Genomic DNA, 9,161 nt, shown 5'->3' on the forward strand with positions numbered 1-9,161 from the left:
TCCGGGGGTGGTGGCCGAAGGAGGTATGCTTTGTGGCGGATATCCAGCTGCCCTCTCTTTTGTCCACCAAGGTAGCTCAGCAGATGTGAGGTTGCTATCCTGGATTGCTGGTTTACTGGCATGAAGGGTAGGGTATGGTACGGGTTCCATGCTGCATCTGCGCTACTAGCGGTGTTGAGGTCCTCTTGGGCGCGGAGGGAGATTTCCGGCCCTTTCATTCCTCCTGGGAACTATTCCTCCCCGCTCCCCCCTTTTTTTCTTTTTTTCTTTTCTTTGCTTTTTGTTTTTAAGAAAAAAAAAGAAAGGAGTAACCTAACCATGGTGAACCCAATCCATGAACCCACTACCCCCGGGCCCCTTCTTGATACCGCACCCCATTCTGACCCTGCCTTGTGTTTAGACCACTCTTCGGACACTCCTGATGCCCCTGTACCTCTTGCTGGTGCTGTTTCCTCACCTGCTTCAGGTACCGAGGCTTCGACTGACTCCTTCGATTTGTCTGAACTCCGCTCTCCTTTGACTATGCTACCGGCTTCTCCCTCTACGGTACGGCAATTTTCGAATCACCCGCCCATTTCCCGCCGGACCAAGTCCGGTCCTACTCCTAAACGCCAACGTCAATCTCCTGATGATGCTCCTTCGTTAACTTCCCATTCTACTCGGAAAAGACCGACACGTCTAGCACTCCCTCTCCACGCTCAGTTTCGGACCACACAATGGACTAAATTCTTTACTTTAAGACCGACTTCTTCTGCCTACCTTTCTGACCATAGTATTGGCAAAGCGCTCCTGCGTCATGTTGGTAGAGATATTTCATTTCATGCTCTCGAGCGGTATGCACATCGTCACTGTCCAGAATGCTACCCAAGCTCATGATTTTTCTCTCCTTTCAAATATCGATACTACTCCTATCACTATTGAAAAACATCTTTCTCTCAATTCTTGTAGTGGTACTGTCATTCTGCCCCATACCATAGTCCAACAGAATTTCCAGTCATGTGGCAATGACATTCTTGAAAAGCTGGAACTTCAGGATCTCCCAATCCTCAAAGTAGACACTTATGTCCTTCCTGCCCGGGGGCAGAGACATTACCCTTGCAATGTGGCTCGTTTAACTTTTGACAGCCGAGAACTCCCGTCCTCTGTATATGTCGCGGGACATCGGTTACAAGTTCGAAAGGTGATACCTACACCGCAACAATGTAGAAATTGCTGGCGTTTTGGCCACCCAGCGAAATATTGCAGATCTATGGCCGAATGCCCAGTCTGTGGTGCCGACGACCATTCTAATACATCTTGCAGTCAACCTCCATCTTGCCTTAATTGTAATGAAGCTCACCCTTCGTACTCCCGCCATTGCCAGGTCTACTTAAATGAACGTGAAATCCGTTGCCTCAAAGAGGCAGAAGGTCTCCCTTATGCTATGGCAGTTACTCATCTCCGCCTCCAAGGGAGACTACCCCGTGTTTCTTATTCTCGTGTTTCCAAACATTCCCCTACTTCTGGGGTCCCATCTTCTGCAGCCTCCTCTGTTGTTACCCCTCCCATAGCCACTCCGGCATCTAATCCTTTTGCTGTCCTTGGCTGTGACGTCCCGACTACAACTCAGTCTGTTCTCACATCTTCGCGTCCTTCCTCACAAGCCCCAGTATCGACAAGACCTCGTACGACACCTACTACCAATTGCCCCTCTACTTCTCAGAAGTCCAAAAAATCCACATTGCTCAAATCTTCTTTGCCCCTTCCTTCCCTTCTTCCACCTCCACACTTTACCTTTCCAGTCTCTGTACCTAGTTCTTCCCCTCTCTCTGGCTCTATTACAAGTGTAGAGATTCACCCTCCTCCTCATACTATGCCTTCCACCCCCGTCCCCTCCCAAGTTTCTCCCTTTTCTGACACCTCCCAGGTTTCTGCCTCTTCTGTCCCCCCCACACTTCATCTCCAGTCCCTTACACTCTTCCCTCCCCCTCTACTTTGGTACAGTCCATTACTGTCCCAATCTTTACTCGCCCTCCTCCTCCTATCTCCAATATGGTCTCCCATACATCTTTGAATTCAGAAACACTTGAAGCCATTTCAGAATATATTGCAGAGACTAAACCTTCAATGGACACTGATTCACTTCCTGTTCCTTGTCTTCCCTCTCCTCCATCTTCACAACCCCATTCTTCGCAACGCTCCGTTCCTTCGCTGCTTGAACATCTTCCAATGCCACCACACGTTGACTTTTCTAACCCCTCTAGTCCGTAGGTGCCTTTACCTACAGATTCCTGGTATTTTCTTCATCGGCAATCATGGCCTATTTACAGTGGAATATCCGCGGCCTCAGGGGTAATCGGGGTGAGCTTCAGATGTTGCTTTCCAGGTTTTCCCCTGTTGGTGCTTGCTTACAAGAACCAAAATTACACTCGGCTGTTTTCCAACCTATCTCAGGCTATAATTTATTATATTCTTCGGATCCTTTCTCAGATGGGACCTTTAATGAAAGTGCCCTTCTATGCAATGATATTCCGTACTGTCAACTATTTGTCCATACCTCACTGCATTACACTGCAGCCCGTATCCACTTGAATAAGTGGTTTACAATATGTTCTTTATATTTCTCTCCTTCTCGAGCATTTTCTATCCCAGACTTTGCCTTTCTTGTTTCATTCTTACCACCACCACTTCTGTTACTTGGTGATTTTAATGCCCACCATTTCCTCGGGGGGGGATCTCATGTGGCATCCAGTTGGAAACTTTTCTCGCCTCTCACCCCCTCCATGTTTTAAATATGGGTACTCCCACCCATTTTGATCCTTGTACTCATACTCTCTCTTGCATTGATCTATCAGTCTGCTCTTCCTCCACTGCACTAGACTTCACCTGGTCTGTTCTACCGGACTTACATGACAGCGATCATTTTCCAATCATTCTTACTTGTCCTTCCTATTCACCACCTTTCCGTAGCCCTCGCTGGCAATTTGATCGGGCAAATTGGGATCTTTACTCACACCTCACTGCTTTTAGTGAGGTTCCTTCTTCATCCTCCATTGATGAGCTCCTACACATCTTCTCGATGTCAGTTTATACCGAAGCTTCTCATTCTATACCCCAAACCTCAGGCAGGCATTCTCAGAAGTGCGTGCCTTGGTGGTCTCCTGCTTGTGCTCGTGCCGTACGTTTGAAATGCGCTGCATGGGGCAGGTACCGGTACAATAGAACCGCTGAGAGACTTCTTGATTTTAAGCAGAAGCGTGCGATCGCTCGCCGTGTCATCCGTGAAGCTAAACGCACTTGTTGGCGAGACTGTTTCCACCATCACCTCTGCTTCTTTGAGTGCAGTCTGGAAAAAAGTGAGGAAATTGAGTGGTAAATATTCTCCTGACCCGGCTCCTGTTCTACGGGTCGCTGGTGTTGATATAGCAAACCCTCTCGACGTTGCCATTGAACTTGGCACACATCTGGTCCATATTTCATGAGGGCTCCATCTATGCCCCTCGTTTCTTTCCTCAAAGTCAGTACCCTTGGACTTTTCTTCTCTCAGAGAAGAATAGTATAATGTGCCTTTTACACTTCAAGAAATAGAGGCAACGCTCTCAGCTTGCCGATCATCAGCAGCTGGGCCTGACGACATTCATATTCGTATGTTACAACATTTACATCGATCAGCCCTTGTAGTCCTCTTACACCTCTTCAATCTTATTTGGGCACAAGGAGTTCTTCCCCAGCTGTGGAAATCTGCCATTGTTCTCCCTTTCCGCAAACCGGGCACTACGGGACATGATGCCTCCCACTATCGTCCCATCGCTCTTACTAGTGCAGTTTGCAAAGTGATGGAACGTCTCGTAAATCGACGTTTAATGTGGTATTTAGAGACACACAACAGTCTCTCCGCTAGTCAATATGGCTTTCATAAGGGTCGTTCTACCATAGACCCCTTACTACACTTGGATACGTATGTTCGTAATGCCTTTGCGAATAATCACTCAGTTATTGCCATGTTTTTTGACCTTGAGAAGGCATATGACACAACTTGGAGGTATAATATTTTGGCCCAAGCCCATTCCTTAGGCCTCCGAGGCAATCTACAATCCTTCCTTAAGAACTTTTTAACTGACAGACATTTCCGTGTTCGAGTCAATAATGTTCTTTCCCCGGACTTCGTCCAAGCTGAAGGTTTCCCTCAAGGATGTGTTCTAAGCACAACACTTTTTCTCCTTGCTATAAATGATTTGGCATCTGTTCTTCCACCCAATATTTGGTCATCACTCTATGTTGATGACGTCGCTATTACTTGTGCAGGAGTTGACTGTCATCTTATTACAGTTTCTCTCCAGCATGCGGTCAACCGTGTTTCCACTTGGGCCACCACGCATGGGTGTAAATTTTCCAGTACCAAAACTCACCAAATTACTTTCACTAGACGCTCTGTTATCTCCGATCATCCTTTGTATCTCTATGGCTCCCATATCCCTGAACGTGATACAGTCAGGTTTCTAGGCCTTCTCTTTGACCATATGTTATCCTGGAAACCTCACATTACCTCTCTGAAGGCAACTTGTCACAGCCGGCTAAACCTTCTTAAAACCCTTGCTCATCTTTCCTGGGGAGCTGATCGTCGAACTCTGCTTCACCTACATTCAGCCCTCGTTTTATCGAAACTCGATTATGGTGACCAGATTTATTCCGCGGCCTCTCCTGCTACTCTCTCTAGCCTTAACTCTATCCATCACCAAGGATTACGTTTGTGCCTTGGTGCTTTTCGCTCTTTCCCTGTTGAGAGCCTCTATGCAGAAGCGAATGTTCCATCCTTGTCTGATCGCCGTGATGCCCATTGCCTTCGCTACTATGTACGCTCTCACGATCTACACAATCCTTCCATTTATAGAATGGTCACCGATATTAGTAGACATTCTTTATTCGTTCGCCACCCCTGTTTGCTACGTCCCTTTTCTCTTCGCCTACATTCACTCTTGTCTTCCCTTCAGTTACCACCTTTATATGTTCATGTAGCATCTCACTTTTCCCTACCCCCCTGGGAAGTTCCAGCTGTTCGGGTCTGTTCTTTCTCACTCCCTTGCTCGAAAGCTCAACTGCCTACGGTGGCTTCCCGCTCTCTTTTTCTTGATCACTTCCACTCCCATTCTCATGCCATCGCTGTGTACACAGATGGCTCTAAGTCTTCAGACGGCGTCGGATTCGCAGCAGTGTTTCCGGACAGCGTCGTGCGGGGGCATTTACTATCTTCAGCTAGCATTTTTACTGCTGAACTGTATGCCATTCTTGCAGCGCTTATTCGTATCGCATCTATGCCTGTGTCATCATTTGTAGTAGTCTCAGACTCCCTTAGTGCTCTACAGGCTATACGAAAATTTGATACATCTCATCCCCTAGTTCTCCGTATCCAACTTTGGCTATGCCGTATCTCTACCAAACATAAAGATATTGTTTTTTGTTGGGTCCCTGGTCATGTCGACGTACAGGGCAATGAACAGGCAGACACTGCTGCGCGGTCAGCAGTACATGACCTACCAATTTCCTATTGAGGTGTTCCATTTCTGGACTATTTTGCTGCAATAGCTACCCACCTTCGCACCCGTTGGCAACAACGTTGGTCAACTCTGCTCGGTAACAAACTTCATTCTATTAAACCGAGCATAGGTTACTGGCCGTCTTCTTGTCATCAATGCCGAGGTTGGGAGACCACTCTCTCCCGCCTTCGCATTGGCCACATTCATCTTACTCATGGGTATCTCATGGAGAGGCACCCTGTTCCTCTCTGTGAGCAGTGTCAAGTTCCAGTATCGATTAGCAACATTCTGTTAGACTGCCCTCTCTATCAACGAGCACGCAGAATTTACCTCCAACGTCGTCTTCGTTCTACTACTCTCTCTTTACCTTCCCTTCTTGCTGATGGACCCTCCTTTAATCCTGACTCTCTCATTGACTTCTTGACAACGACTGATTTACTCCACAAACTCTGATGATACTTTTCGCACTCCCCTCAGCCCTTTCTAGTTCAGTCTCTTGCTACCCTTTACCCTTTCACCATCCACTACCCCACTGTTATCCGTAACCTATTACTCATCCATCTCCCTTTTGCCACCTGATGCCCTCGCTTCCTTCCTGCCCTGCAGCGCTGTATAGTTCTTGTGGCTTAGTGCTTCTTTTTTATTATAATAATAACTGGTAGCAGATCATAATGAATTAAGCTAATTTTATTAATTTTTTTTACCACATAGCTATATACTACAAAGGTAGGGCAACCCAAAGTAAATACATTAATTATTCATTTATCAATAGCCATCTTGCCAAAGTGAATGAACATGACAATTCAAATGATCCTCTGAACTGCAACATCTCTATCTTTCAAAGTGTAGGCAGCTTTTCCTGAAAGACTAATCTATGGTCATTTACTACAATCAGTGTTTTCACAGCAGAATTGTCTTTCTCACTGTTTTCATACACACTGATGTCTGCATCATTCACATTTTCTGACTCCCAAATTATATTACAGGCTATCCAGAAATTTAACTCTCCTCATTCCAGTGTTCTTTGTTTACAACCTTGGTTGCATTACATACACATATTTCTTTGCTCAATCTCTGGATATGTTAATGTTTGTGTCAGCAAACTAGCAGATTCAGCTGCTGGATTTCCTACGGGTATTCCTTTTTCTGCGATCTCTCGACTCCACAATTCTTGGCAACAGTGTTGATCCACAACAAATTGTTTTCTACCAAACTACGTTTAAGGTTCTGGCTGCCTCCTCCCACTCGTATCGTGTTTGGGAGACTATTCTCTTCCCCATACGTATGACATGTGCAACTCTGAGGATATCACATGACAACCTGGAACCTCCCTGTATGGACTTGTTAGGTTACACTCAGTCCACTATATCTTAACCCTTTCACTGTCCAGAACCTTGAAATGACTATTACTCTCATTGCACTTATTTAAAAAAAAAAATTCTTCTGAAATGATGTCTGAAGGTAATGACACTAAAAATGTGAAATTTAATGGAAATCTGACATAATTGCAAAGTTAGCAGTCTGGATGCAGTTTACTCATCGGCATTTTCACCAAGTTTGAGTCCTGTTTTAAGCCAGTTCCATTCCCCCATTTGGCTAAATTCATAGTAATTTTGCTAGTATGCCTTCTATCACTGGAGCACAAGAAATTGCCCATTCACCTATTATAATTACTCTATAAAGTGCCCCAAAATCAAGTATTTTGGCCAATTTAACCTGTAAATGGTCCAAGCAGATCTATGTTTACATGTGTAGTGCTACAAAAGTAGATCTACGTTTCTTTTATACATTTTCAAATATAACAAAAAAAAAGTAGATCAGTTTTTTTTTTTTACACATTTTCAAATGTAAAAAAACAAAGATCTACTTTTTTTACATACTTTCAAATGTTGAAAAAATGTATATATATGTTTGGACCATTTACGGGTTAAAAGGTCCAAAATGAACAATGTAGACATTCCTGGCATTATAACATTCCCCGTTTATTAGTCGTGTCTCCAGGCCTCTCCTATATTACACTTGTTCCATTTTGAATTCACACTCACAAAAATAGATTTACTCTACTTGGAATGATTGGTCATGGTTTACAGTGTCCCAATAACTGAATCAGATATATTAAAAAGCCATAAAATAGATCGAGGGGCCTTTCCCACCCCTGGGAAAATTTGCAAAAATCGAATATCTCTGCTACCTTAACCTCTTCAAGGGGGGCTCCTTGGCGTGGTGAAGAGGCTCTTGGTCTGAGGAATTAGCCCTGTCGGTCTTCTTCCTCAGACCGAACCTAATTACCCCCCATTCTCCCCTCCCCTATCCCATCCTCCCCATCCTCCCCTTTTTCCATTCCTCCTCCTCCTCCTCACCCCTCCCTTTTGCCCTTCCTCTTTTTAGCCTTCGTGATTTCTCCCACAGGCGTGCTAGTTCCTAGGTAGGGGAAAGGACACCGGGGTCGATCCCATTCCGTTGAGGTTTCTTGGCGGTGGCGTAGTTTGCCGTGGAATCTGGATTGCCTAGGGATGTCCCGATCCCTCTCCGGTATCCCGGAGTAGCTTTGGGTGTCTTTTGGGCGACGGGTGTATCTCTGGAAGCCACCTTTCGGATTCCGTGGGTGGTGGCTAAAGGAGGTATGCTTTGTGGCGGATATCCGGCCGCCCTCTCTTTTGTCCACCGAGGTAGCTCGGCAGATGTGAGGTTGCTATCCCGGATTGCTGGTTTACTGGCATGAAGGGTAGGGTATGGCACGGGTTCCATGCTGCATCTGCGCTACTAGCGGTGTCGAGTCCTCTTGGGCGCGGAGGGAGATTTCCGGCCCTTTCATTCCTCCTGGGAACTATTCCTCCCCGCTCCCCCCTTTTTTTATTCTTTTTTTTTGTTTTTATTTTCTTTTCTTCTTTCTTTTTTTTTCTTAAAAACAAAAAGCAAAGGAGTAACCTAACCATGGCAGCCCTAGTCCATGAAACCACTACCCCCGGGCCCCTTCTTGATACCGCACCCCATTCTGACCCTGCCTTGTGTTTAGACCACTCTTCGGACACTCCTGATACCCCTGTACCTCTTGCTGGTGCTGTTTCCTCACCCGCTTCAGGTACCGGGGCTTCGACTGACTCCTTCGATTTGTCTGAACTCCGCTCTCCTTTGACTATGCTTCCGGCTTCTCCCTCTACGGTACGGCAATTTTCGAATCGCCCACCCATTTCATGCCGGACCAACTCCGGTCCTACTCCTAAACGCCAACGTCAATCTCCTGATGATGCTCCGTCGTTACCTTCCCATTCTACTCGGAAACGACCGACACGTCAAGCACTCCCTCTCCACGCTCAGTTTCGGACCACACAATGGACTAAATTCTTTACTTTAAGACCAACTTCTTCTTCTGCCTACCTTTCTGACCATAGTATTGCCAAAGCGCTCCTGCGTCATGTTGGCAGAGATATTTCATTTCACGCTCTCAAGAGCGGTACGCGCATCGTCACTGTCCAGAATGCTACCCAAGCTCATGATCTTTCTCTCCTTTCGAATATCGATACTACTCCTATCACTATTGAAAAACATCTTTCTCTCAATTCTTGTAGTGGTACTGTCATTCTGCCCCATACCATAGTCCAACAGAATTTCCAGTTATGTGGCAATGACATTTTTGAACAGCTGGAA

This window comes from Cherax quadricarinatus, chromosome 49 (assembly GCF_038502225.1).
Source record: "Cherax quadricarinatus isolate ZL_2023a chromosome 49, ASM3850222v1, whole genome shotgun sequence".
Taxonomy (NCBI): domain Eukaryota; kingdom Metazoa; phylum Arthropoda; class Malacostraca; order Decapoda; family Parastacidae; genus Cherax; species Cherax quadricarinatus.